This window comes from Artibeus jamaicensis, unplaced genomic scaffold (genome assembly GCF_021234435.1).
Source record: "Artibeus jamaicensis isolate MK-2021 breed Jamaican fruit bat unplaced genomic scaffold, CSHL_Jam_final scaffold_474, whole genome shotgun sequence".
Taxonomy (NCBI): Eukaryota; Metazoa; Chordata; class Mammalia; order Chiroptera; family Phyllostomidae; genus Artibeus; species Artibeus jamaicensis.
The window spans coordinates 37,985,269-38,012,286 of NW_026522046.1; positions in this window are offsets into that span (position 1 = coordinate 37,985,269).

The window sequence follows — 27,018 nt, forward strand, 5'->3', positions numbered from 1 at the left end:
ATCGTTTACTTATATTGTTTAAAACAAGTGCTCAAAAAGAAACATTTCACCGATGTGGAAGAGGTGAAACAAAATGGCAGAAGCACTAAAAGGCATTAAAATCAATGAGTTCAAAAACTGTTTTGAGCAGTGGGGAAAAAGTCTTGATATTGCATCAAGGTGTATTGCATGACATTATTTGCCTACCTCATATCTTCTCTCATGCGTTTCATTGCAAAGAATCCTCCTTTTTTTCCAGATAACTTCATCTTGGAATTCTTTTTTCTTGGCTGCTCCAGTCTGCACTGGTTGCTCTCTAGTCCAGCTATACTGCTGATATTTCAAGGTTTCCTTTTATTGTTCTTCTGGTTTAGGTCCATTCAATTCTTCATTCCATGTCTTCCCCTTTCTTGTTTTACTTCCTTGTTTGTTGGGATATATTTTTGAGTAACTTTATAGCAAGCTATAAATGGGATTAACCTCTGACTTATTTGCATGTCTTGAAATCTCTTATCCATCCTCAGTCTTCATTGATAGCTTGACTGGGTAGAGACTATTTGGTTGTACCAGTCTGGATAAACTGGGTTCAGCCGCCTTAAAAACAGCCTGCAAACCTCAGTGATTTACCATGTGAAAATTATATTTTACTGAAATGACATGTTCCGTGCAGACTAAAAAGAGGTTCTGCTTGTTATAGTCAGAATCCCAATCCTGTGGAAGCTCCATCTGAACAAATGAAGAAAGTAACTGTAACTATGAAGGCAGGGGAAGGGACTCACGTACTGGCTCCGACCAAGGCCATCTGGAATTGACACACATTATTCCCATTTATGTTTACTGGCCAAGAAAGTCACATGGCCATAGATAAGAAGGCAGGCAAAAGGGAGTGGGACATATGCGCCTACCACCTAGAAGTCCTATATGTGACTTTGCTCATTCAATTGGCAGAGAAAGTGCCAACAGTACATTTAACCTTAACAGTGACAGGGCTTAAATTCCTACCACATGCCATGGGGAGAAGAATGAAGTTATTTGTGAAATCTCAGAGCACTCTCTACAGGGCTTAACAATAAAATTCTCTTTAGTTTTCAAGACATTGTCCCATTGTCTTACAGAATCCAGCGAACTTTTGATTGCTTCCTTTCCAAGTGGTCTTTGAACCTTGATAGAATAAAATATGAGAATTTCATGCTTATCTCTGATGTTATAAATATTATGATAGTATGCTTTAGTGTGGATATTTTAAAATTTGTGTTATGGAGGATTTTATGGAGGCCATTAAGACTAAAGGCTTGAATTCTTCAATTCTAAATGAAGTCTTAAATTATTTGATTAATAATTTTCTCTTATTTTTTTGTTCTCTTATTCAAGAACTCCTACTAGGTTGCTTCAAGGAGAAGTAGAGTTTTGAAAACCTTACATGAGAGATCAGAAACTATGAACTACAACAGAAATGCCTACAAACTTAGGGGAATGGTAAAAAAATAGAGGTCTGGCTAATGGATAGAAAGTGTCATAAATAATTGAAAAATGTAGTACAGGCTCCCGCCACTAGGGGAGTGTTCTGGGAACCTATCTGTATCAGTGTACCCACTGACCGTTGTGAGAGGCCGTGTTAGGTTTCAGCAAATTGTCTTGAAGACCTTTTCAGTGCATTTTCCCATTTCATGATGGGTGGTTTATGAGCGCACTTGCCCACACCATGCTGAGTGCTCAGCAGTTTTTGACCAAAAATGGCATGACTCCTGTGTCCCACCTCCTTATTCACCAGATCTCACCCTAACATCTTTTTGTGTTGTTGGCTCCCCTGAAAAACAAGTCCTTAAAGGGAAACATTTTGCCAATGTGGAAGGGGTGAAACAGAAAATGGCAGAAGCACTAAAAGGCATTAAAATCAATGAGTTCAAAAACTGTTTTGAGCAGTGGGAAAAAAGTCTTGATATTGCATCAATGTGTATTGCATCAAATGGAGATCACTGTGAAGGTGACTGAAGTTTAGACATGTAAGAATAAATGCACAATTTTTAATAGGAAACTTCCATTTTAGGGGGCCCCCTTGTATATGTCATAAAATAAGAATGATACATGTCAAATGTATCATTTTAAATACAAAAGAATTATTTATAAAAATCAAATTTAAGGATTATTATATTTATTACTTACATTTATTATATTGCATTTATTTATTTATTACACTGTGTCAATGAAGAATATATTCACCTACAAGTAAAACCAAGTAATAATGGCAATAAATGAAAGTAAAAGCACAATTATTATCCCGTTAATAAAATGTACTTGAAAAGTAACTAAATAAAATTTAATATTAAAAAAATTATTCAAAGATATAGTCAAAATTGTAATAAAAAACAAAAAGTAAAATGTTAAAAAAAATGTCAAGAGGTGGTGAAGTGCAGGATTGTTTGAAAGTTCAACCATACTATCAAGGAGCATAACTCCTCCTAGCCTTACATTTCACCAACCTTGGAAGGATTCGGATCACTTATTAGAGATATTATTACTTATGTAGGTGGCAGCAAGAAGGTGACTTAAGGGAAATGACTAATGCATTTTCTAAAAGTTGCAATTATAAATGTATGCCTAGCATTTTCACCTTAGACAAACAAATAAGCTCACTGTGCTAGGCCATGTATTTTTCAAGACCAACTGAAGCACAACTGAACAGAGAGCTCCACGCTTGCCAGGTTTGAGATGAATGTGGGAAACATCTTACCCACCTCCACCCTCCTGTATCAGCTACTGGTTGCCAGGGTCTTCTTCTGGGGAAATAAAGCAATGGCATTTACCCCCTGGGGACCCAACAGTGTGGGTAAATGCTAACCCCAAGGTGTCCGATTCTATTCTCAGGGTCAGATGCCTTGAAGAACATCCAATTTCATTGTGTTCCAGGAGTCAATGCCAGAGAGAGGAGCCAAGTACAGTTGGAGAGGCATGAAGGAAATTCTACTCTAGGGGCAACTGAGCAGCAATCAAGGCCCGCGGAGCTTGGAATGGAGAAAAGTGCCAGAGAAAAGGTGCCAGAGATATGGCGTCAAAAGTTACAGAAGGCATTTTCCAAGGAAAAAAAAGAACTCTTTTGTAATGAATTATTTTAACCTTTTTTTTGCTCCTATTTGTTTAAAAACCAAATACAGGCAATGGCTCTTTTGCTTTTAATTTTAGAATTAACAGAAGATAGATCATTCTGTAAGACAGAACCAGATTGATAAACACTGCAGCAAAGAGGGATAATCATCAGATTTAGCACGTGTGTTGTTTGCACTTGAAGGTTGTTCCGTTGTGTCTATGCCCATCCTGTCCCAGAGATGCTGTATTTTGACCATTTCCCTTTCACCAGGTATACTCATTCCAGAGACTAGTTTATAAATAAAGTGATTGAGATGCTGGCAGTTTTTTACATACCTGAAGCTTATTTCAGGACAGAAAATAGACAAAGGAACACATAATTTAAGGATACTAGGTCTTTTGCCTGTCTCTGTCATAAACAGGCTCTGTAGACTTTGGCAAGAACACAAGCTCTCTAGACCTTTTCAGCCGTAACTTGATGGTTTTGGACCAGATTAGTCTAAAGTCTTTCTGGCTTCAGTGGCATTTTATGTGAAGAGGATGGATGCTCTCAGCCTTCCCTGGGTTCACGTTCCACGAGGTAACACAGAAGCACACACACTGAACCCTCCTCTTCAGCCTGGCATAGACCAGAACTTTTGGGGAAGAAAGCCTATAGCTAGTTTTTACCCTGATCTTCCCCTCTAACTTTACATGTCATCATTTCTAGTCTAATTTCATGCTTTTATAACTTTCACATGCAAATTCTGAGAATTTCCTAGCAGACTTGCCTGTTGGATTTCTGCGTCTAAAATATAGTGACCTTTGTTTTGTTCATTTACTTTCTCTCTTTCCCCTTCTTCAATGGTTTAGGTGACCCTATGCTGTCATATTCTATTTTGTAATTTTTCAGTGTGACAGGCCTATTGAATACACAAGCTGCATATGAAGATATGTAAGTAGAGATTCCTCAACTGCATCATTTTTCTGTCATTCCCCAAATGAACTTTTCCCTAAAAGCATTAACAAACTGGGTTGTGCCTGGAAGAGCTAAACCAGGTTGTTCTGCAAATTCTCAGCTCTGGGGCTGAGAAATAGGACACTCTAACATTTGAGCTTATGCATCAAGAGAAAATATCAAAAGACATGCTATTCAAATTCTCCAGACCAGGGTGGAGGTGAGGTGGGGGGTGACTCATGTCACATAGAACCTGCTGCCACATCTCCTTGTCATGTGCAGCCAGGAATCACTTGGTTCTTTTCTTCATAATTTATCTTCCCTTTCACGGGCTGAAACTAAAGTTCCTGTTGACACTCTTGAACAACAACTCAAGGTATTCAGCAGTTTATAGTCTACATGCATTTGTGATTGATCTGTGTGGAACAACAACAACCAACAAAGAAGCAAAATTCACTTCAAGGTTTCCTACATATTTGGAGTTTCTTGCAGAAAAAGATCTTGGTGGATCAGCTTCAATAAACCTATCAGGCATTTCTGACTATTTGTATTGATTGCTATTTTGTGCACAAAACTGTAAGACAGGTCTGTGAAACAATTCAGAATCTAGTAGGAAAATAATCAGCTCATCCTGAAAAGAGACAAGGGAAAATAATGTTAAATTCCCTTAAAATATTCATGTCATAAACCCTGGGACCTACAAATATATTCCAGTATCTAACAAAGAGAAATTAAAACTGTAGATGAAATCACGGTTGCTAATCAGCTGACCCTAAAACAGAGAGATTTCCCTGGTGGATCTGGTATAATTATAAGGGTCTCTAAGAAGGAAAGATGGGGGCAGATGAGATGTGAAAGGGATGCAAAATGAGGATCGGACCTGATGTTGCTGGCTTCCTCTGCAAGGGTCTCCAGGAGGAATGCAGTCCTGCCAGTAGCTCGATTGTTGCCCATGAAGGCCTCTGATCTGCAGAACTAGAAAAAGATAAATATATGTTGTTTTGAGCTACTAAATTTGTTGTGATTTTTTATTGCAGCCATGAAGAACTGATATAGTACCATGTGATTAATGCCCAATGAGAGGTTTAAACCAGTCAAAAGAAGGAGAGAGAATGTGCATAAGAGTACTTTTTTGAACTGGAAAGTTCCACTGGGATAAGTGTTCACTCTTACCTGTTGTAAAACAAATAAAAATAATACATAAAATAAGATAATAATAATACCTCGCACGTTCATAATGAGGGTTAAATGAGTTTATGCATATAAAACACTTGGAATAATGTTTGACATTAGGAAGTGACCCACGAAGGTTAGGTGTAATGATCACTCTAGAGATTAGTACTGTGTAATTTAGCATATTCTATTTTACAGCGTAATTTAATTGAGTGTGTTTTAGAGTAGTCCGGTTCACTTCAGTTTATTGTTAAAAATGTGGAATCTTGAACCTGTTTACCTGAGACCCAACCCTGGCTCAATCACCTTATTGGTTTTAAGCTCTCAGTTCTCTAAGCATGAATATAGTGTCTTGAATAAAGTAAGTAGATAAATCATACATGTGTATCTCATATATATAAAAACAGAAACATTCTACATCAGTATCACACTGAACAAGTAGTGGAAGAGCTTAGGAGCCAATCACAAGGGGCTGAGGCATCATCCCAGAGAGCAGCATCAGCAGGAAGCCACTACATCCTGCAGGGACACAAGGGGCAGCAGGGGAAGGTAACAGTTCCAAACACCACAACCTGGGTCCCTGGGGGCCATTCCATAGGGGTGTTGGTGGGTGGCACAGATGGCGTTGCCAGCAAGAGCTACAGTTCGAAAGAAGGTTCTTGCTGCTTCAGGCAAAGAGAGAATGACTTGTGTTTGTTTCAACTTCCTCTTTACCCTCCAGTCTCACACCAGTGACTCCCACTGGGTGAACCCAGTTAGCAACAAGCTGGAGCACTGTGTGGCCTGGCACAGCAGGAGGAGGGGGAGAAATGTACCTGAGACCCTGCAGCAAAAACTCTGCACGTGGGCCTGAAAATAATCCCTACATTACTGGCTTATTTGTGAGGATTAAACTAAATCATGTGAGGCACTTACATGGCCTGAAATGTCTGGCATATAGTACTTGTTCAATGGATGTTTTCATGCCTACTATTGCTTTAACTTTAATTACACAATTAAAGTAATGAAAATGATGTTTAAATCAGGTCGCGTAATTTAGGCTTGTGTTAAAGCAGAAACAATAGTCCCCAAATCTGTGTCTGAAGTCCATGGCAGTGAACCTAGACTTGGTACTTGACCAATGGAAGTTTCAGCCTTCTCCAGGAATGCAGTCTTAACAGGTGAGCCTACACTTTTCTGTTCAGTACCAATGTGGAGACTGTCACATGGGCCTCCTCTATGCCACACAGGAAGCTGAGCCAATCTGTCTAATAAGACCCTCGACTTCCTCTAAAGGAAGGTAACCTTGCCTAAAACAATCCTTTCTTTTCCTTTTCTTCTCCTTCTCGTTCCTACTCCTTCTCCTCCTTCTTCCTCTAATAACTTTCTTGTCTTGCCCAGTTTCAGCATATGAAAAGCCTTACATATTGTGTAGCTTCTCTGGGATTCTCTGTATTTGCTAAGTGGAATTCATAAACTGCTCACTAAAGCCAATTAGAACTTTAAGCTTACTAGAGGGGACTGCCGTTCTTTAACAGTTGTAAACTATTCTAAATGCCTCCAAATCTGTTACCATTTCCACTGGAGAGAGGTTATTATAAATGCACTAAAATTTTTAAGGTAACAAAATGCGGAAGCATGAAGTACGAACTTGATGAGGGAGACTATGATAAGAAATATATAGTCTTTGTCTCCAGTACCTGACACAGAGATTCTAAAATCCTTGGAATTTCCTGAGTGATAGGGGTGAGAGGAGACATTCTGTCATTCACAATAAGCCCCCTTTAACCATACTAGGATTTATGCTAATGAGGTGACCTTTGGTGGGCCACTAGACAGCTTCAGGATAGGGGTTGGTTGCCAAAGAAACGTGTGATTAGGACAGAACTTTTTATCCTACTGCCCAGCTCCCAGAGAGGGAAGAGGGCATGGACAGATTTCAGCCACTGATGGCCACTGATTCAATCACACCTACGAAATGAAACCTGCATAAGCCCTTCTAAACAATGAAGTTCAGATTGCTTCTGGATGTCGTGGGAAGGTGTTGTACTTGAAGGGAGGGCATGAGATCGCCATACCATGTTACCACACTTTGCCCTGTGCATCTCCTCCATTTGGCTCTCCCTGAGTAGCATCCTTTGTAATAAATTGGTAATAGTAAAAAGGTGCTTTGCTGAGTTCTGTGAGTCATTCTAGCAAACAGTTGAACCTGAGAAGTCATCGTCAGGACACTTGCTTTATAGCTGGTCCCTCAGAATGATAGGAGGCCTGGTTCTTGCAACTGGCGTCTGAAGTAGGGGTCAGTCTTCCACGAAATCTGATGTTATTTCTAGGTAACTAGTACTGTTAGGCCCGGAATTAGATAAAAGTAGCCAAGAGGAACCTGAGGCAGGCTCCAGACTGTCTCAGCGAGGAAGATAGAAAGTATAGAAAGTACAAAGAGTGCTGAACAAGATAAACTGCCTTGTGCGTGACCTTGTCTTTGCAGAAAAGTATCCATTGTTGCAAGCAGAGAACATAGCCATGCGAGTTCTCTCGAGATAGCCAATTGCTAACAGCTACATCTGCTTCTGTATTTGTTTGCTTGCTCACCCCAATAAAAACCCTAGGCTGTAAGCGCCAGGCGCGACTCTCATTTGCAGCCATTTTGGCACCGTGTCTACGGACACCTCGAGAGTTTGCCCCTGCGCAGGTAAAACTTTGGCCAATAAAGTTCCATCTTAAACTCCTGAAAGTTTCCGACCATTTGTTGCTCGCATTGGTGGATGCCACAGTACCAGGAAGTTGAAGAAGTGGTGTTTCAGAAGATACTGCATATCTGGTGTGGGGAGGAAGAAAACCCTCATTTTTGCTGTCACATTCTTAAGAGTGAACACAGCACAAGGACGCAAAGGTAACATTAGGCAACTGCTGTGAAGAAATCTTACCCTGGCTTTTCTGCACAGAACTGCTTTGAACACATGTTGGTGAATTGCACGAATAGCTTTCAAATCATCTTTTGAAAAAATTTAATAATAAACTTTGGCTGTGTTTGAGTTTATTTAATAAACCTATCTACTATACTGTCAACATGGAAAATGTAATGTCTTGCCAAGTAAAATATATATGCAAGTCATTGGTAAAGTGTTTCATTTCTACTTTGTTGCATATATATGTTTAGTGTTTGCATTAAACAAGACTCAATATAGTGTCCTTTCACTTCATTAGACTTTTCATCCTTTTAAAAACATCCACATTGTGTCTTGTTTCAGGTCACTGAAAGGTCTACTCTTATAGCTATTTTTCTGCATTTCTGCTGAGCTCCAGACCCACATTTAGTTACTAAATGAGCATTTTTACTTGGTTTTCCAAAAGGAGACCATATCCAAAATGTAGAGTGGTACATCATAGCTAACCTCAAACCAGCTTTTCTTTCTTTTGTAATTCAGATCTTGAAAAATGAAACCTTTCCCTTTCTCAAAGTCAGAAAGGAAAGATCATCATAATGCACCCTCCCCCCCCCCCCCCCCCCGCACTTACCTCCTCTTGTTTACCTCTCCCGATCCATCCGAATAGTCACTATGTTGTGAGTTTGCCTTGTTCAAAGGCGAGTGTTTCACATGGAACTCCTACCACAACTCTTGTATTTGTCTCATGCTCCCTTAAGACTGGCTGATTTCTCAAGATTCTTATCTGATCTCTTTGCTTCCAATATGACCCTTCTTCTATCTGCTCTCTATAGTACAATTTGAATATTGTCACAAACATAAATCTGATCATAGCTTTCCCATGTTTATTAAAGTATTTACTTATTCTGTATGGTTTTAAACTTTTAGGCTAGTATGCAATGTTGATGAAATCTGCTGCTGATTAACTCGACAGCAACATGGCCTGCATGAACTCTTTACTTTAATCATATAAACTTACTTTTAATACTCCAAGTAAGCATTCCTTCCTTAAGAATGCCCTTTCTGCAACTGTAATCTTATTTACATACATTTTTTCTAGATAAACCCCTACCACTGCAGTCATCATTCGGTGCTTTATGTATTTTTTAACTTATGTGCCTGACTTATTTGAACATAAGCTATTTGGAGGCAGGTAACATGACTTCTTAGATTTGAATTGCAAGTGCCTAGAACTGCAGTGTCCAATGTGGTAGCCAGTAGTTGTATGCTTGTAAAGAACCTAAAATGTGATTGGTCCAAGAGAGAAGGGCATGTTCATCCTTAGCATTCTCTACATCTATCATTTATCTAGTACCATGCCATTGATCAATAAATACTTTCTACTTGCTGTAAAGGAATCCACTATGACAAGGATAAAAAGTATTCTATGTTTTTAAACTAAAAATATCCTGGAATATTTGGAAAGGGATAGTTACCACCCTTTTGGTAGTAAACATACCTAAAAAGGAGAGAAGTTGTATCCCAGAGGCCATTTTCCAGAATCTGGGCCACCCTGCTTACCATTTCCAAGTTCTCCTTACGGAGAAATAGCTGTTATTTTGCCACATTCTAAAGTAGAATCTTATTTTTGAAATTACTTAGTCATTGTTTACAGAGTTTAGTCTACTGACCTGTAGGGTTGTTACAGAGTATGTCTTTTGTGTTATGCCAATTAATTAATATCATTAAACTTGTTCCATGAGATGATTACTTTAAACAGCAAAACTAATCAGTTGAAGCCTAAAATCATCATTATTCAAAAACAATAATTATATTGACTTGGTTGATCAAATGATATTGAGCTAAAGCTTTAAGTGCAGCTACTGAGGAAAGAAGTGAGGTACCTCCCAGAAGGTAGGATCAAGGGTGAGAGGTGGGGATGGCTGGGGTAGGTGGGAGTGGTGGGGGGAAGGTGGAGACAACTGTACTTGAGCAACAATAAAAGAATGTGAAAAAAACCAAAATATAGATAAAGAAGAGAAGGTAGTCTTATTTCCTGGAAGCTGTTTCCTTGGTGATGTGCTCTTATCGTGGAGACTGGTAACAGGCTTCCAGGTCTCTTATTGTGACACCATGACCAGGAAGTGGCATCTGACATTTAAATAGTAATAATTATTAGTACTTTATTAATTATAATATTATTAACAATTGCAATTTTGTACCATGATCTATGGTTATTGTTTTATTCACACATTCTTACTGACTCTTCATAACCATCTTAGTAGTTTGCTATTATCACCTCTAAGTTGAGGCTCTAAGAAATTAACTAATTGTTCTAAGATCACACAGAAAGTAGGTATCAGGGCCAGGTTTTAACTTTAGGGGACTACCACTAAGGATTTTCTGATTGGTTATTGATCAGAAACGCGAAAGGTAACACAAAAAAGTTAAGAACTACAGAGGAATTTTATATATAGCAAATGATGGAGACAAAAAATAGATTTTAATTGGTTGAACAGAAAATGGGGTCTTTTAAAAAGTGACGATCCAAAGACTCTATAAAATTTGATTGTGGGGCAGGGAGAGGGAAGGAAGAAAGAAGAGGGAAGGAAGAAAGAAGAGAGAGAAAATTTTATTTACTTTTTTAGGTTAGGAAAGCTATGGAAACTAAAGGGCAATTGATATGCTGAAGAAGGGGAAATTGATTCAAAGGGAGCCATGAACAATTTCTGCAAAATAGAAGTAGATACAATTCATAGAAAAAGTGAAGAACTTGGCACAATGGTAAGTAGCTTCTGGTCATGCTACTTTTTTGTCCTTTCTCATGATTCTTAACTATGGGAACGATGGTATACATGAACGCATTTTTATTGTTTAATGATCTATCCAAAAGAATCTTATATTGTTGATCAGTTGTCTCAAGTTTAATTTCTCTACACACAACTGTGCACTTTGTCACAGTGGAGATCTCTAGGAGCGGACTTGTTTCCTGCAAATGCTTACAGACTCTTTTTACATCTTAGCACTTTCAATCGACAAAAGAATTTGTTTTCCTCTCAAACTTTTCCTAAGTGCTCAAGACTTTGGAATGGTTGTATGCGTGAAACAAGTGACTTTTCTGACATTGGACGTTGAATGGCTTTACTTTCTCACACATTCTTGGACCATGTAGTGCTTTTCCCATGCAGGGCCTGTGACCTACAGATGGCCATGGCAGATTCAGTAAATTGAAAAAAGTACAAAGATGTTCATTATTACGTGACTCTACATTTTCCCTCTCTTCTCATGGGATAATTTTACAATGACTAAATTTAGTGGTCTGCATTAGCTATTGCAAATGACTAGTGACACAGGCACTCAGGACAGAGAGCTTTAGTTCAGCAGGGTGGACTTCTAAAACACAATTCGTGTGTAAATAGAGGAATCGTACATTTTAGCAGAAAGTGGATATACATATACCTCAAAAGAGAAATTGACTCATTTGACAGTGTAAAGATTTTTGAGGTGAAAGGCATCAAGAAAAGTTCCAGATTTGAAAGTGAAAATACAGAATAAAAATCATGTCTTAAAGCACATTGACATGACATTACATTTTAGAAATTGTCTTTAGTAACCAAATATATTTCATTTTTTAAATTATTTTTATATTTCTGGGTGAGGTTATTATAACTTATACTCGGAAACCAATTATAATGCTGATCAATTGTGAAATAGAAGCAAATAAAGTTGTGTGGGAATGTAAGCTGTTACCTTCAAAAAAGCCAGGCTTGAGATTTCTTGTTTTTTTTTTGTTTTCTATTCTGCAAAATGATAAAATATTAGTGCATCAGTCAGACGTGCCTGCCACAGTATTTTGTTCCTGTTGAGTAGTCACTCACTAATGGCATGTGATGTATTTTCTGATGATGTCCTTCACCTCTGAAATGCATCTTCACAGCTGATGGTGTGATGGAGAGGAATCAATAATACTCTCTGTGACCTGCAGAAAGGTCAGAGAGAGGTAAGATAGTGGTTAAGGTCAAGCATTTGAAGTTGAATGGACATAACTTCAAATCCTAAATTTTACTGTGTAACCCTGAGCAGGCTTTAGTTTTCCGTGAAGCTTGGATTCCTTCATTTGCAAAAAGCCTTGGCTTCCGGATTTGCAAAATGCAGTTGTACTAGCTCAAGCATTAAAGTCTACCACAGGAGACAGAACTCAGTAAGTGGCATTTTTACTTAAGACAAAATGGTCACATTAGTGGAAGTGCGTTCAGCAAGCTGACTGGGATCACTTATTTGGGAGTGCCTGGAGCAGGGCTGTGGGAGGGATGGAGGGATGCATATTGCTTTTGGTAGGAGACGGGGGGGTCATGGAGTGAGGAAAAGCGGTTTGCAAAGCAGCCCAACTGTTTGGTAATGGGCAAAAATTTGGCAGCAGGGGCCTGGTTGAAAGAAAAATAGCCGCTAAGTATAGAGCTCTTGTCCCGTTTCAGTGCCCACACGAGTGAAGAAAGGGAGGGCCAGTAAAGAGGCGAGTACCTGGGAGGCTGGTAAACAAGACAGAATGTGGGTAAGTGATTTGGAACTGGGTAGGGTGGGGGCGAAAGCAACTACCTAACACACGCGTGGCAGAAGCATGCGGGGCGTCAGCGGCTGTGAGCACAGCCACCCTGTTATGAGACGTGCGGATGTTATCACCATTGTGATGTTGGAGAAGGGGGCGGACGGTTGTGGCATCACGGCCAACACCGCGAGCTAATGACCTGTCTAGTCTCCAGGACCATGTACTTAGAACGACCCATTATTTGGCTAAATACTTTGCTGTAGCCATCTTGGAATTCCTAATATTTCTGAACAAGGAACAAGCATATTTTGTTTTCCCTGGGCCCCAGAAATTTTGTAGGCATTCATCTGTAGCATGCCTGTTTTAGACAAGTAATTTTCAACCAGAAGGATTTTTTCTTCCACTTAGGAACACGTGGAGTCATTTTTGATGGTCCTAACTGGGGGATGCTGCAGAAACCTATTGGCCAGAGCCCAGGGACGCTACTCAACATCCTGTAATCCACAGCACAGCTCCTCACAATGAAGAGTTACCTGGTGAATAAATGTCAGCAGGGCTGAAGTTGAGAACTTCTTATTTAGTTTCATGACAGTTTTATTAAAGGCAGATTTATCTGTGGCTCTCTGGACAATATTATTGTTACCTAATTTGGGAAGGTGCAAAGTCAACCGGTAAGCTTCAGATAAATTAATCTTCATACAGTACTGAGCTGCATGTTTCACATGACATTCCTGCTCATGGAAGAGTGCGTTTTCGTAACTGAGTCCAGGCACCATAAATTTGAGCCGACTGCCTGCCAGAGAAGACACATTTGACTTGGCACCTGTAATTAGCCCACCAGCAGCACCTGTATAGCTCTTAGAATTTTTTATTTTTAAAATCTGGCAATGAAAAGCTGGGTTCTGGCTGAGTGGTCAGAAAAGGTTTCTTTTCTAAGTGCCAAATCAAGCTTCTTGCTGTAGTTCACTTCTGGGTCAATTTCCTATTAGCTCAGAGAAAATATCTCACTCCCTGAAGTTTATTGGTTAAAACAATGTCCTGTAGAAGGTAGGGTTTCCTTAAAGGTTTTTGAAATGCATGCTGCAGCATGTGAAAAGGAGCTTGTCCACGGCTTGTTCTGTTGTTTTATCCATTTGTTCTTGTGGATCCCACAGGGTGAACTGAATAGCCTTGCCCACCAGAGATTATGTTCCAGGGACTGAAATTGTGGGTTTTCTCCCTACGCAGGCAGGCTTGCTTCAGTTCAGCCACAGGGAATCTATTTTATGGCCACAGATGGGACATCGACAGCCATGGGTCAGGTCAGAAATGTGGGTGTCTATAATCAGGGACATAAAAGGGAGACAGATGATGGGATGTAAACAGAATCATTAACACGACTGAAAAAATACAAGTAAAAGTAAGAAGTGTGCCCTGACTACTAGGGGACAATCACAGTGTATCTATGTGAGGAAGCCAGTGGTGTTGTTTTTACATTTTAATTTTAGACCATGGAGTTTTCCTTTACATTTCCCCCCAGATGGTTTTTCCCCTCACTTGGCATGAGAGTTCTTTATCACTCATCTGGAAAAACTTAAGGATTAATTGCAATTAAAGTGCATTATATCCAATAGAAATTTCAATGTACTCATGGGTTTTAGGTCTGCTTTCAAATTGTTTACATATTAGTTGTATGGCCCTTGTGATCCCATTTGCATTTAAAAAAAAGTGATTTTCATGATATCGTTAGAATGACTCTATTTTACATACATCCTCAAGATCACAGAGAAAACTCAGAAGGTTTGCTGTCTTCTTAGGCCCTTCAAATCTGAAATATGTGATGTAAAGAGAGGCCCTCCACAATAGAAGCTCTTATCAACCCTGATAACATCTTAGATCTATTCTTTACATTTTAGTACAAATAGAAGGAACAGAATTAATCCTTTTAAATGGAATTATTTTAGTGTATTACTTAATTGCACTCTTTCTATGTGGACAAGTCAAACTTTATTTCCTGAGAATATCTGATATGCTTACACTGTTTAAATAATATTCTTCATCCTAAAGGTACAGAGACAATATATATAAAGGGGCCACATACCAAACCTTAAAAGCTCCAGAGAAGCCTCCATGGCAGCCTTAACAAACTCAGAGACCAAAAGTAACCACATAGGACAGTCTGACATTTACACTCTCTAACTAAAAGACAGCCACGGCGGGTAGTCATGTCACAGGCTGGCATCTCCCATGATGAAAGCCAACCTTGACCTTAACCGAACCTGTCTGCTGTATTTTTGCATCTAGGATGACATGGCTTTAGAAGGTCTGCATAACCCCCTTTCCAGGGCCCTCAGGAAACAGTCTCCCCACAGAGTGCGAGGCTACAGAGCCCCTCCTTGTGGTCTTGTTTCCCCCTGTGCCATCTCTCTGTGCTGTGCATGTTCACAGTTAACCGTCTTGTACCCACTGATGTAAAAGAAGTATATGTCTCTCCATGTCACTCTTTATCCAGTCCCAGAGATTGCCCCACTTTGCTTTCTCCCACCTCCCTAAGTTATCACCAGTGCTGTTCATGTGACTCTCCTCACACCTCCTCCTTTGATTATAATGCATACAATAAGGTGCAAAATCGCCATTCCCTGAAGCCTTTCCTCAGTCCATTGAGACTCTGATTCCTGGCATTTGTCATTAGTTTGGCTCAAATAAACTCATAAAAATTCTTACAGCTTTGGACTTTTCCTATGTTGATAATATCACCTATAATGCATAGCAAGAAATTTATTATAAAAATTGGCTCACATGATTCTGGAGGCTGGGAAGCCCCCAGATCTGCCAACAGTGAGCTGGAAAACCAGGAAACTCAGTGGTGTAATTCAGTCTGAATCTGAGGCCTGAGAACCAGGGCCGCCAGTGATGTAAGTCCAAAGGCCCAAGAATTGGGCTGGAGAAGAGGAGGCGTGGCAGTGTAAGTCCCAGGTTGAATGCAAAGGCATGAGAATTGGAAATGCTACTTGTGCCAAGGCAGAAGAAGATGGATGTCTCAGCCTCAGTGGAGAGTGAATTCACCCCTTCTCAGCCTTTTTGTTCCTTCCATTCAGGCCCTCAGCCAGAACTGGTGAGGGCTACCTTCCTCTGCACTCAGTCTACAGACTCAAAAATGCTCATCTCTTCCTGGGACCCTCTCTCAGATACACCCAGACACACTATTTTAACAGCTTCTTGGGCCCAGTCAAAATGACTTGTTGAATTAACAATCACACAAGATGTTAAATTGGAGAGATAATAAATATAGATCATTTCACTGGGGAACATGAATAAGAAAAAATTGAAATATATGTTCTAAGACATGTGTTCCCACAAGTATTCTGTATTGGATTTTTAACTCCCACTACTCCAGAAACTGATGATATTTAGAGACAGGGTGTTTAAAAAGACAACTGGGTTAAAATGAAGTCAGTGGGGTGGCCTGTGGGCTAGTGTGACTCATGTTCTCACAAGAAGAGGCTATTAGAAAACATACACACACAGAAGTCCAGGTGAAGACAGAGATGTCCATATGCGATCCAAAGAGAGAAGCCTAGAATATAGATCCTTCCCTCATGAACCGTAGCAGGAACAAACCCTGCTGACACCTTGATCTTGGACTTCTAGTCACCAGAACTGTGAGGAAAAAAATTATGTTGATTAAACCACGCAGTCTCTGGTATTTTTATGTCTGGTCTAGCAAACTAATATATTAATAGTGTTTGGCATGAACCATGCATTTCTGTTTACCTTTATTTTTTTAGCACACACTGCATGACTTTGCACATAGCAGGCATTTAACAAATGTTTCTGTTGTTGAATATGGCTATTTGGGATAACAAAGGAGAATGTATGTACCCTTTGTAGTATGGACCACCAGTTATCCATCGAAAGCTCATAGGTCACCTTCCACAACTGTCTAATCAGTGTCTTCGTGTCTTAGTCTCCTTGTATCTAATTGGGATATTTGATTTTTTTCTCATTTTCAGAGTGTGTTAGAGTGCTTCTTCCAGGCCACAGATAGAAAAAACACATATTCCTTCTTTATTCTTTTTTCCCTTCTGCCTCATGGGTGTCAAAGTTCAAAGCAACCTATACTAAAGATTATAGAAATTTGATCAACGTGAATTCCTAAGTGAGCAGATGAACTTTTCTCACTCAGTGAAAGCTTGTTGAGAATGCATCTTCACGGGACTGTTACTGAGTTGAGAGAAGACCGCTTTTGCATTAAACCAGTGAGATTCATGAGTGAGAAACTGGTTACCTTATAACCTCACCCATGATATGAATAGAAAGTATCAGGTTATATGAGCAGCAAGGTTATTTTCTTTTAACTCTCTAACTTATACACTTGCATGACCATTCATTTGGGGAGGGGAGGAAGATCTCACTGAAACATCTGTTACTTCTGACTTCTCAAATCCTCTACATTAAAATGAGCAGAAATCGTTGAATCTTAAGAGTGCAGAGCAGAGACAGAGAATAACGTAAAATGACGAAGTTAAAGAAACATAAATGCTCCTGAAATAACTCAATATATTTATTGTATCACCAAACAAAATGAATCAAGGAATTAAGGATTTCTCAAGGCTAAATCAATGTATATAGGAAGATAAGGTTCACAATTAAATAAAGATCTATTTTATCATCATCTCCTAAGCTATAAGTAATTTCCTGATATTCTAAAGCTAAATAACACTTTCCCTTTGCTAAACCAGACAATTTTATACATGTAAAATTTTGAAATGTAATTTAAAGTTATGAATTTAAAAAACGTATAACATATTTGAATGATGACCCTGTATAGCCCCAGAATTTCAAATGGGTGTGGTTTTGCTGGCTTTGTGTTAGAAATATTTATTTCATCATGTGCAAAAGTTACAAAGGGATAGATCTAGAAAAAACATCAGAAGTAAGAGTAGATATATCTTCCATGGCTCCTAAAATATTTGCCAATGAGATAAGAGAGTCTCAGAGTTATATGAAGCATGTATTTCAGAACAAATAGTAACGACTGCGTTCCTGAAATTGGAAGAAAATGGAAACAAACTCCAAGCTGGTAACTACTTGCTGAGATCTCCACCTGTCTGGTGCCTTCAGTTTGCGAGGCTTTCTGGAGCCTGGCCTGATGAGGGATTTCACACTTCTGGCTTGATCGTCCACTTTCTGTGATCTGCTAACTCAGTTAGCATTTGTCCATAAACTTTCAAATTTCTCGTTTTGTCTTGCTATTTTATCTTCTTCCATTCTTTTGTTGTTGGTGGTGGTGCATGACTTTTGGGGGACAAAAACAAATGTTGCTGATGTATTTGCAAGCTCTGAGGAGAAGAGGGAGCCATATGTCTATCAATGCTTATTAGTAAGGTCAGTGCATTCTTTACCAGCAGGAGAAGCATAATTTGGTGATGCCAGAAACTACGTTTTGAAGAGGTAGAATCATTCCTTCAGAGGAAAATGTCTGTTTTTTATCCTCCTAAGTATAAACAGAATCTGACCGTTTGGCATTGGTGCCTAAACTACTCCTGTTGTAAAAATGGAACAGGGCACGGTCAACAACGCACCAGGATTGATATAAATAGCCAGGACCTTACGTGGGGAGTTTAATCTCATTCTCCCGGAATCCAAATCCCCTAGCAATTTACTCTAGGCTAGGAATAAGCTTTTGCTTTTCTCTTAAGAAGAAAAACATGAAAGTGTATTTAGTTTGTTCTTGGATATGTTAGGTATGATGAGGTCAACAAACTTTTTTTCTCTAAAGACTCAGATAGTAAATATATTTGACTTTGTGAGTCATACAGTCACTGTCATGCTAATCATTGTGGCCTGTCACTCAAAAGCAGCCCCACACAGCACTGAGCGCCTGTCACCCCTGGGGTGCGCTGCTGTGGCCTGGTGGCTGGAAGGACCACAGGTGCATTATACAAGAGGCAGTTTAGTGGCAGACAGTGCAATGTAAGAAGATAAATTGTTATTTTCTTGATTATTACTGTCACTTCAAATCCACCAAAGAAACATCAATTCCCCCAAAATAATATTTACATAATTGGGATTTTATTTTACCCAAGCAATGTTGCCACCAATGCTAAAACACATGTACTTACATAAAGCATCTGCAATAAGAGGGGGCTTATACAGAAGACTGATCAGTGGTTGCCCACAGAGAGAGGGGTGGGAGACTGGGTGAAAAAGATGAAGGGTGGAGAAGTACACATGGGTGGTTACAGAGTAGTCACAGGGATGGAACCTACAGCACAGGGCATATAGTCAATAACACTGTCATAACTAATATGGTGCCAGTTGGGTACTAGAAATACGAGAGCGAACACTTTATAGAGTATGTGATTGTCTAACCGCTATGTTTTACACCAGAAACTAATACAAAACAGCATATTGAATGTACAGCGTAATTGAAAAAAATGTTTTTTTAAAAAAGAAGGGGCCTAAGTATATGGTGAGCTAAAGTCCAAATGATTAAAAACATGGTGTAAATTAATATTTTTTGTTTTGTTTTTTATTTCTTCTTTTTTTTAGTTCATCTACCTGTAGGAGATAGTGTAGAACAGCCATCCTTCATCTTTAGCCTGTGTAAGAGTCATCTGGAAGTTTTGTTAAAATACAAATTGCTGGATCCCATCACTGTGCTATTATTTCAGTAGAATCACCCAGAAAAACTTCACTCAATACACACTTAACTAAATCCTCTAGAATTTGGATCTAGGTCTACGAATTTATAAACATCCTACCTTAGAAGATTTCAGTATTCATCTGAAATACTGAATTTGAAATTAGTGCCCAAAATTTATAAGTGTGTTTTTTCTTCAGTATTTTTATAGAATAACTCCATTCTTAAAATGGTACTTCTACCTGGCTCTCAGTAAACTCTATCATTAATTATGAGAAATTAGTTTCAGAAAAGATAGTCTCTCCATTTGAGAAGTTCACAGACATTGGGTAACTGCTTACTTCTCAGAAGACTTTAAATCTCTGCCTTTCCTCCCTAGTCTTTCATGGATGAGACAAACTGATACGGAAGTCTGTTCTCCAGGTTTTTTCTTGAGCGATGATGATGATGATGATGATTTAACAAATAAATAAATTGATACCTATATTTCTATATATTAGTAGTTTGTTAGCTTGAATAATTTTATCTACTAAAGCACTGAGTTGAGTTCCTATGCCTTATATTATATTTTAAAATAATGAAGCTTTTATCAACCTATGGTCATTGGTGCCAATTCAATGCCAACAGGAATCTCTGATTTGGGGTGTGATAAAGAAAGAAAGTTTATTTTGTGCAAAAATCTCTATTGTAACACAGCATGACTATGAAAACAGCACAACCTTGATGCAGCCCTGGGGTCAAGGCCCTTCTTTCTGGCCAGGCAGCTCTGTTCTGCCTCCCCACAGTGCACTCTGCTCTTCTTCTCCCCCGTCTGCTTTGCCCTTTGCTGGTTTACTCCACTGTGCTCCAGTCTACTCTGTTCCATTCCAGGCTGATCTTATTGTGGTGGTTTGCTCCGCTCTGCTCCAGCGGTTTTAGCTCAGCCTTAGAAAAGCAGCCTTTAATAGGAGGGGAAAATGCATCTATCTCCAGAGCCAGAGAAGAGCTGGTTTACCTGGACAGAATCCCCTGCCCCCGGTTCCTGATTGGCCTGTCCTCATGCAAATGAGGACTCTAAATTTCCTGATTGGTCAAGAAAACATTCTCCTCATTAGGATAGAGCCATTTGGATTGGTCAGAGCTTCACAGCTTCAGCTGGATGGGCAAACCCTCAGTCCTACCAGTTGAAAGAGGATTCCAGGAACTCCTTTATAAGGGCTGGCTCAGAGAGTGGAAACAGGGTACAGGCAGATAGATCAGTGGAGTGTTCTCCTTAAGGTGTATTTTGCACAAGAGGCTCCTGTGTAGAAATGGCTACTAAGCTCTGTTTTTAAATTTTGAGCCCAGTTAACCTCCAGATGCTCTTTTTAGTAGGTGTGCTCTTTCTCAGGATTCACACTTTGTATTAGATTTTTAGAGTTATAACATTTCTTTTCCTCTGCTGCTAACCTAACTGGGAAGACCAAGAGTGATTTCCAAACAGTCACATTGAAAAAACATATGTATTATAAGTCTGTAGATTTATGAGAAATGGTAATACAGCAGATAGAAAATTGCACAAGATTGGACTGTGCAATTGCACAATTTTCTTAGAAAGCAGCTATAATTCTTGCTTTTTAAATGATAAATATGTGATTTCTGGAGGAGTTCAGAAGCTATAAATTATTTTTAACATTACTTTGTAAATTACATTTTTAAAAATAAAACTTGCCTTATTTATGACTATATTCTACTTTCCTTTTCTTCTTCTTAGTCATTTTCTTGAATAAGTGAGGTTTTAAATCCATTTTCTTTGAAGTTCAGAGTTTCTTCTTCAGAATTGCCGTCCTCTTTGCCTTTCAATTTTTCTGCTTGCCTCAACTAGAATTCAAAGTGGAGTGGAAATCTCCTGAACTGCCGTCATAGGAGGTTTCTGTAGCCGGGGTCTCTCATCCCTTTATCTATTTGACTTTGCTTTGACATTCTACTTGTGAGTAGAGCTATGGAAAAGCACGAAGCATGAGAATCTTCTGGACTTTTCCTCCAGGAGAGTCTGATGCCTTTTGATAAACCTGACACTTTGCCATATATTTTAATCGATAATAGGTCAAGACAATAAGAAAATACTGCATGCCAATGATTTATTTATTTCAATGATCACAACCTGGTGCCTTTGAAATACCACCTGAGGGGAACAGAAGGCCATGGCTGTGGCTCAGTTTGTTATTCTTCTTATTGGAATTACAGGATCGTGCAGGCAGAAGTTTGGAAGAGTCTTGCATTAGAGTAAGTTGAGCTTTATAAATTGATAATTTTTTGATAGTCTCGGTCACCAGATTTACTAAAGGCCTTTGGTCACTGTGATGACTGACTATGTAGGTCCACAATTAGTGAGGCTCTGAGTCCTTCACTGGACAGATCAAACCTGGAAAATTTGTTTAAAAGCAGAGAGAACTGGAGGCAGATTCAGATAATTGGGCAGAACCCCAGCCTGTCACAGCAAGGTGGTCACATTAGTTTACCTTCAAATGATTGTAACATAACTTCTTTCCACAGGTGTGAGGGCTGAATGAAATAATGTCTGTATGGTGCTTAGCACAGCTTTTGTGTCACTGTAGGGCAGCAATTTTCAACCGGTGCGCCCCAAGAATTTTTAAAACATGCGATATCTGACTATTTAGTCACGACACTGACATTTTTTTCCCTTAGACTGTCAAATAAAAAAAAATGGCAACAGCCAACACAACAATAGCCATCTGGTGTGAATGAATCAAAATTATGCCTATATTTTGTCAGATCGACAGAAAAAAAATATTTTTATTTCCTGCCGAATTTTAAGTAATTAGTTTATGTGTGCCATGAGATGAAAAAGGTAAAAAAACACTGCTGTATGGGGATAATTAATTATACCTAGATCCTGATACCCAGAAAGACTGTGTATTACTAAGGCCACAAGCTAGATACTAGATCTAAGGTCTAAAGGGACTTCATCTAAGGCCTGTTTATTCAAGAGGCATTGGCTTTATCACTCACTCCTATATAGGATTACATGCAGAAAAGCTAAAGAAAAAGAGAATGTAGTATGTACAGAAAAAAAGAGAGAGAAACAGGAATTATGTATGACTTTATTTGGGTTTCCAGTCAGCTAAAAGGAATGAACGATGCACTCCCAGTGCAGATAATAAACTGGTACAAAGTTGATTCAAAATAGGGGAAGGTCCTCAACTAACAGCCTATCTGTACAAAATCTCTTTCAACTAAATGCAGAGAGATTGAAAACATCTTGACATTTTAAAACCTATTTGAAACAAGGCAGAAGAAAGCACTAAAGAACTTATATCGGTCTATAGAATGCTCATCAATAAGGAGTGCATGACTGGTCCTCAGACAGAAAAGGATGTTAGGAACTTGGGGGGAAGAGCACATGCCATTCTGTTGTTCGTAATAGTAAAGGGTTTGGAGGAAAGGAGCCGTCTAGCATGAGCTGCCTTCTTGGAGAAAGCCATCAGGCTTTAAAATGTTTACAGTAAAGTAAATCCATAGCTTGAAATTCTGACACATAAGATGTTTCAGGAGAAGAGATAAACATATAAACATATATGTAAATATAATGACTTTTTGAAGTTATCAAATGTGTTATGTATTAAAATATATAAAAATCATACACCAATAATTGAAACCACAATTGCAGGTGTTACAAACCTTAAAATATAGGGACAGTGGTATTTAAAAAATGGGATCTTTACAATAACTTACAAAAATACAATAACATAGTAGGTAAGAGTTCAGGTTTTGGAATCAGACTGCTCGAAGTTGAGTCCTATTGTATTTTCTCACTGAATGATATTGTCAAGTTGTTCAACCTGTTAGTGCCTCAGTTTCCCATCTAAGCAGTAGAAGACATTATTTTACCTACGTTTCAGGGTTTTGTGAGAATTAAATGAGCAGTATGTGTAAAAATACTTATCAAACTTACTAAAGTTTGGTATATAGTGAGAAAATAAATTCTAGGTACTTTTTAAAGGAAAAGTTATAGAATATGAATAGGAAAAAATGGTATAGAATTGCTATGTGTAGTCTAAGGGAATCAAAAGGGAATAAATACTTCCAGAGTATTTATTAGCAGAGTCATACAAACAGTATTTTTCCTATTACAACAATATGATAAACAAGAAAGATAAACTTACTGTGTTTAGGAATGCAACACTGAGAGAAAAGAAGAAAAGCAAATCAACTCTCATTTCTCTTGTGAATTATCTGATAACAATGATCTGTGGAAGCAAAGGGATAAGAATGGATGTAATTTAAACCAAGATAAATGAATATTGGGTAAGCAAATATCTAGGGCGTTTTAAACAACTAAAAGTCTTGTGCTTAGAATAAATTATATATGATTTTATTAAGATTTAAGAGGGGAGGGAATTTCACGGGAAAGAGGGGAAGGTTTTATAGGAATTAGTATAAAGGACACCTGGACAACAACTAAGGGGGGTGGAAATTGGAGGGAGGTGGGGGGCAAGGGGGGTGGGCTGGGATGGGAGTAAAAGACAGAATACTGTACTTGAACAACAATTAAAAAAAAGATTTTAATGAGTATGTAGAGATTGAAAAGTTTTTGGAAAAATGGAGAAGAGCAAATATCGTCCAACATTCTAAAAGGGAAGAAATTGAATCTACACTCAGCAGTGGTAACAGTGGTGGTGGTACTAGTGGTAGTGACAGCAGCAGCCGTAACAGTAGTTAATACTAATTATGTGCTCACTATAGGCTAACAATAGTACATGAAATGTCTCAATTAATTTTAATGTAAAAATCATATAAAGGATGTATTGTTATGATTTTTATTTTCACGTATAAGAAAAATGAGGCTGAAAGAAGTTAAATAAGTTGCCCAAGATCATGGAACTGTGCAATGTGGGGGAGAAATAGAACCCAACAGCCCAACCCAGGTGCTTTCATTCTGAAGAAAACTCATCTGTAAAGTGTGTTTAGTTTACTTCTGCAGATGTATGGGGCCATGGATAGCTAATATAAATAATAAATGGGTTTTATTTTGGATTATTTTGAGAGAAATAAAATGAATAGTAAGTTATCAACTTTCTTGCTCTATTTCTTGCTAATATTTTAATGTGGTAAGGCAATTTAACTTGAATGAGCAAATGGTTGCTTAGTGTCTTTAGTTAATTTCATGTTGCTTTATTTTCCACCTAGTTGCTTTGTAACACTTTGGCATCTTCCTAACAAAAACTGGTGACCTGAAGAACAGTGATACTTTGTAACCTTCAAGCACAGTGCCACAGATGATGCTTTAGCCTGTCTGTTGATGGTGCAGAGACTAGCAAATGTATTAAAAAGGATTCCCTCATCCTTATGTGAATTATCGTGCTGAAAGCATGATTTGTTACATAGTGTGCATTGTCACTGTTTGGAAGTTAGTGGCCTCTATTTGCTCTCAAATGTGTTCTCTACATTTCCTTCCTCTGTACTTACTTACGGGAGGTTCATTTACTGCGATCCCTTGCCTCTCACTTCTAGGCAAGTGTTATGAGGCCTGATTTGTAGGAGTATAGAAGACTGCATATAAAATTCTAAGTTGGCCGTCTTTCCCTCTCAGGATGCTGTTGTCCTGGGCCCTGTTGCCGTTTCCAGGAGGGCAGCCCACAAGTCAGATCCAGGTGACTCTCACTTACCACGCTCGCCAACTTCTGCATCGAAGTCTGGGCCTCCTATCTAATTTCCTGAGAAATCCTGGTCATCCTTCTCAGACCAACTCTACTTCCACCCCAATTTCAGCTTCTATGGAGGCTTCACAGCATATTTTTGTCTGCATTGTTCTCATACTCTTTTTATTACCCAGTGAGGCACTGATCAGAGTTTAGACAACCTGGGGCAGAGTCTCCCCTGTGTGACATCAGCCCTCAGCAGGATGACAAAAGTGAAAATACAAACCAATGCCTTTGCTTAATGTGAATTACATGTAGCCCACGGTTTCGCGTATGTTATAAAGATACTGGAGTCCAGACTGTGAGCAGCCCCAGGAAACTCATGCACATGAGGCATCTTCTGCTGATCCTCCGAGTATCAGCACAGGCCACCGTCTGACGAGGCTATTTTCCATCTCCGTGACAACCCACTTCTGAAAACCATCGGAAGGATCCCATTGCTCTGTTAAGATACAAACTCTTTCCTGTTACCTTGCAAGTGCTCCGTGATCTGGCCACCGTCTACCTGTCTAGTCTTGCTCTGTGCCACTCTTCATTCTTCCTGGCCGCCGTGTTCTAGCAGTAACGAACTACTGAACTTTTAATTCTTTGAATGTTCTCTGTCTTGTGCCTCCAAGTTTTTACACAAGCTGTTTTCTCTGCCGCAAGTTCCTTCTAACCTCATTCCCAGTACTTCTGCTCCTTTGATTGACTAAACTTTTTAAAAGATTAAAAAAATTATTTTTAGAGAGAGGGGAAGGGAGGGAGAGAGGGAGAGAAACATCAATGTGTGGCTGCCTCTCTTGCACTCCCCAGTGGGGGCCCGTCCTGCAACCTAGACATGTGCCCTGACTGGGAATCAAACCGGTGATACTTTGCTTCTCAGGCAGGCACTCAATCCACTGAGCCACACCAGCCAGGGCTAACTGACTACATTTTAATAATCATTTGGCTTCACTTTATACACATTCTTCTTTGGAGGTTTTCCTCATATCTAACGACTAACTTATATAAATACAAAAAAACTCTATCTGGTATCACCAGTTACTTGTCTTTGTCACTAAAAAGATGATAAGCTGCTGACAGTCAGGTCTGTATTGCTTTTGGCCGTGGTGCTTCTGCAACTTAGTACAGCACTAGGTTGGCAGCACATGACAGATGCTCAGATTCTAAAGCCTTTTGACCTTTGCGAAGCCTTACTAGACTGCTCCAGGTGCTACTATTCTGAATCCATTGGAATCCATATATTACTAGATTTACTTATTTTATTATTGGTCAGAACTTTACATAGTATCCTCACTTTTCCTACCATTGTTTGGTCAAACATTTGGTTTACATGCCTAACTTCATTAAAAAGTTTCATGAGAAAATAGTGTGGACCCCACTCGAGTTATATTTTAAGTATTCATAATTTTCATTCATGAAGAGAAAAATATCATTCCATGAGCAAAAGTAAATTTCTGCCTGGTAATAGTACTGACATCTCTCTGAAGTCTAATTAGACCCATTTTATTAAAATTTAAAAACATATACCAAAGGAATAAAACTAATCTGCAAGTATCTTAACTGCCTACAAAAACAAAGTTTATACTCTTTGAAGAAGTGCAACAGAATACAGACACCAACAATCTAACTTCACAATCATCAACATTCAACCAAAAACTACTGAACATTCTAAAGAGGAGAGAAATAGTAACCATAATGAGGAGATCAATCAATCAATACAAACAGAGACAGAGATACCTGTAACAACTATGTTTCCTAGTTTTCATACTTGATGCTTTGTTATCCTAGTGCTTGCTGACTATGGGAGGGGCATTTCCTCCCAGGATCAGCTGTTCCCAGAGGCAGAAAAGGACTCCTCTTCAATCCTGCCTTTCATATGCAAACCAACCATTGCAGACGTCCCCAGCCACCTCCTTCATCAGACTTTCTTACTCCAGGCCACTATTTCCCTGTCCTGAGCACCCCAGAGCCAGATAATAGGCAATGAGGGACAACCCTCACCCCAGAACCTGCTAAAATTACTCAAACCAATCTCAAACCTGCTTTCTGGGCTTGTCACATTTCTTCTCACAGAAACCACAATAAGGAGTCTAGTCCCCATGTTCCCCACGCTCCCCTTGCTTCTAACCAACTCCGTGCAGGCTGTCATGCAGTGGGGGCTC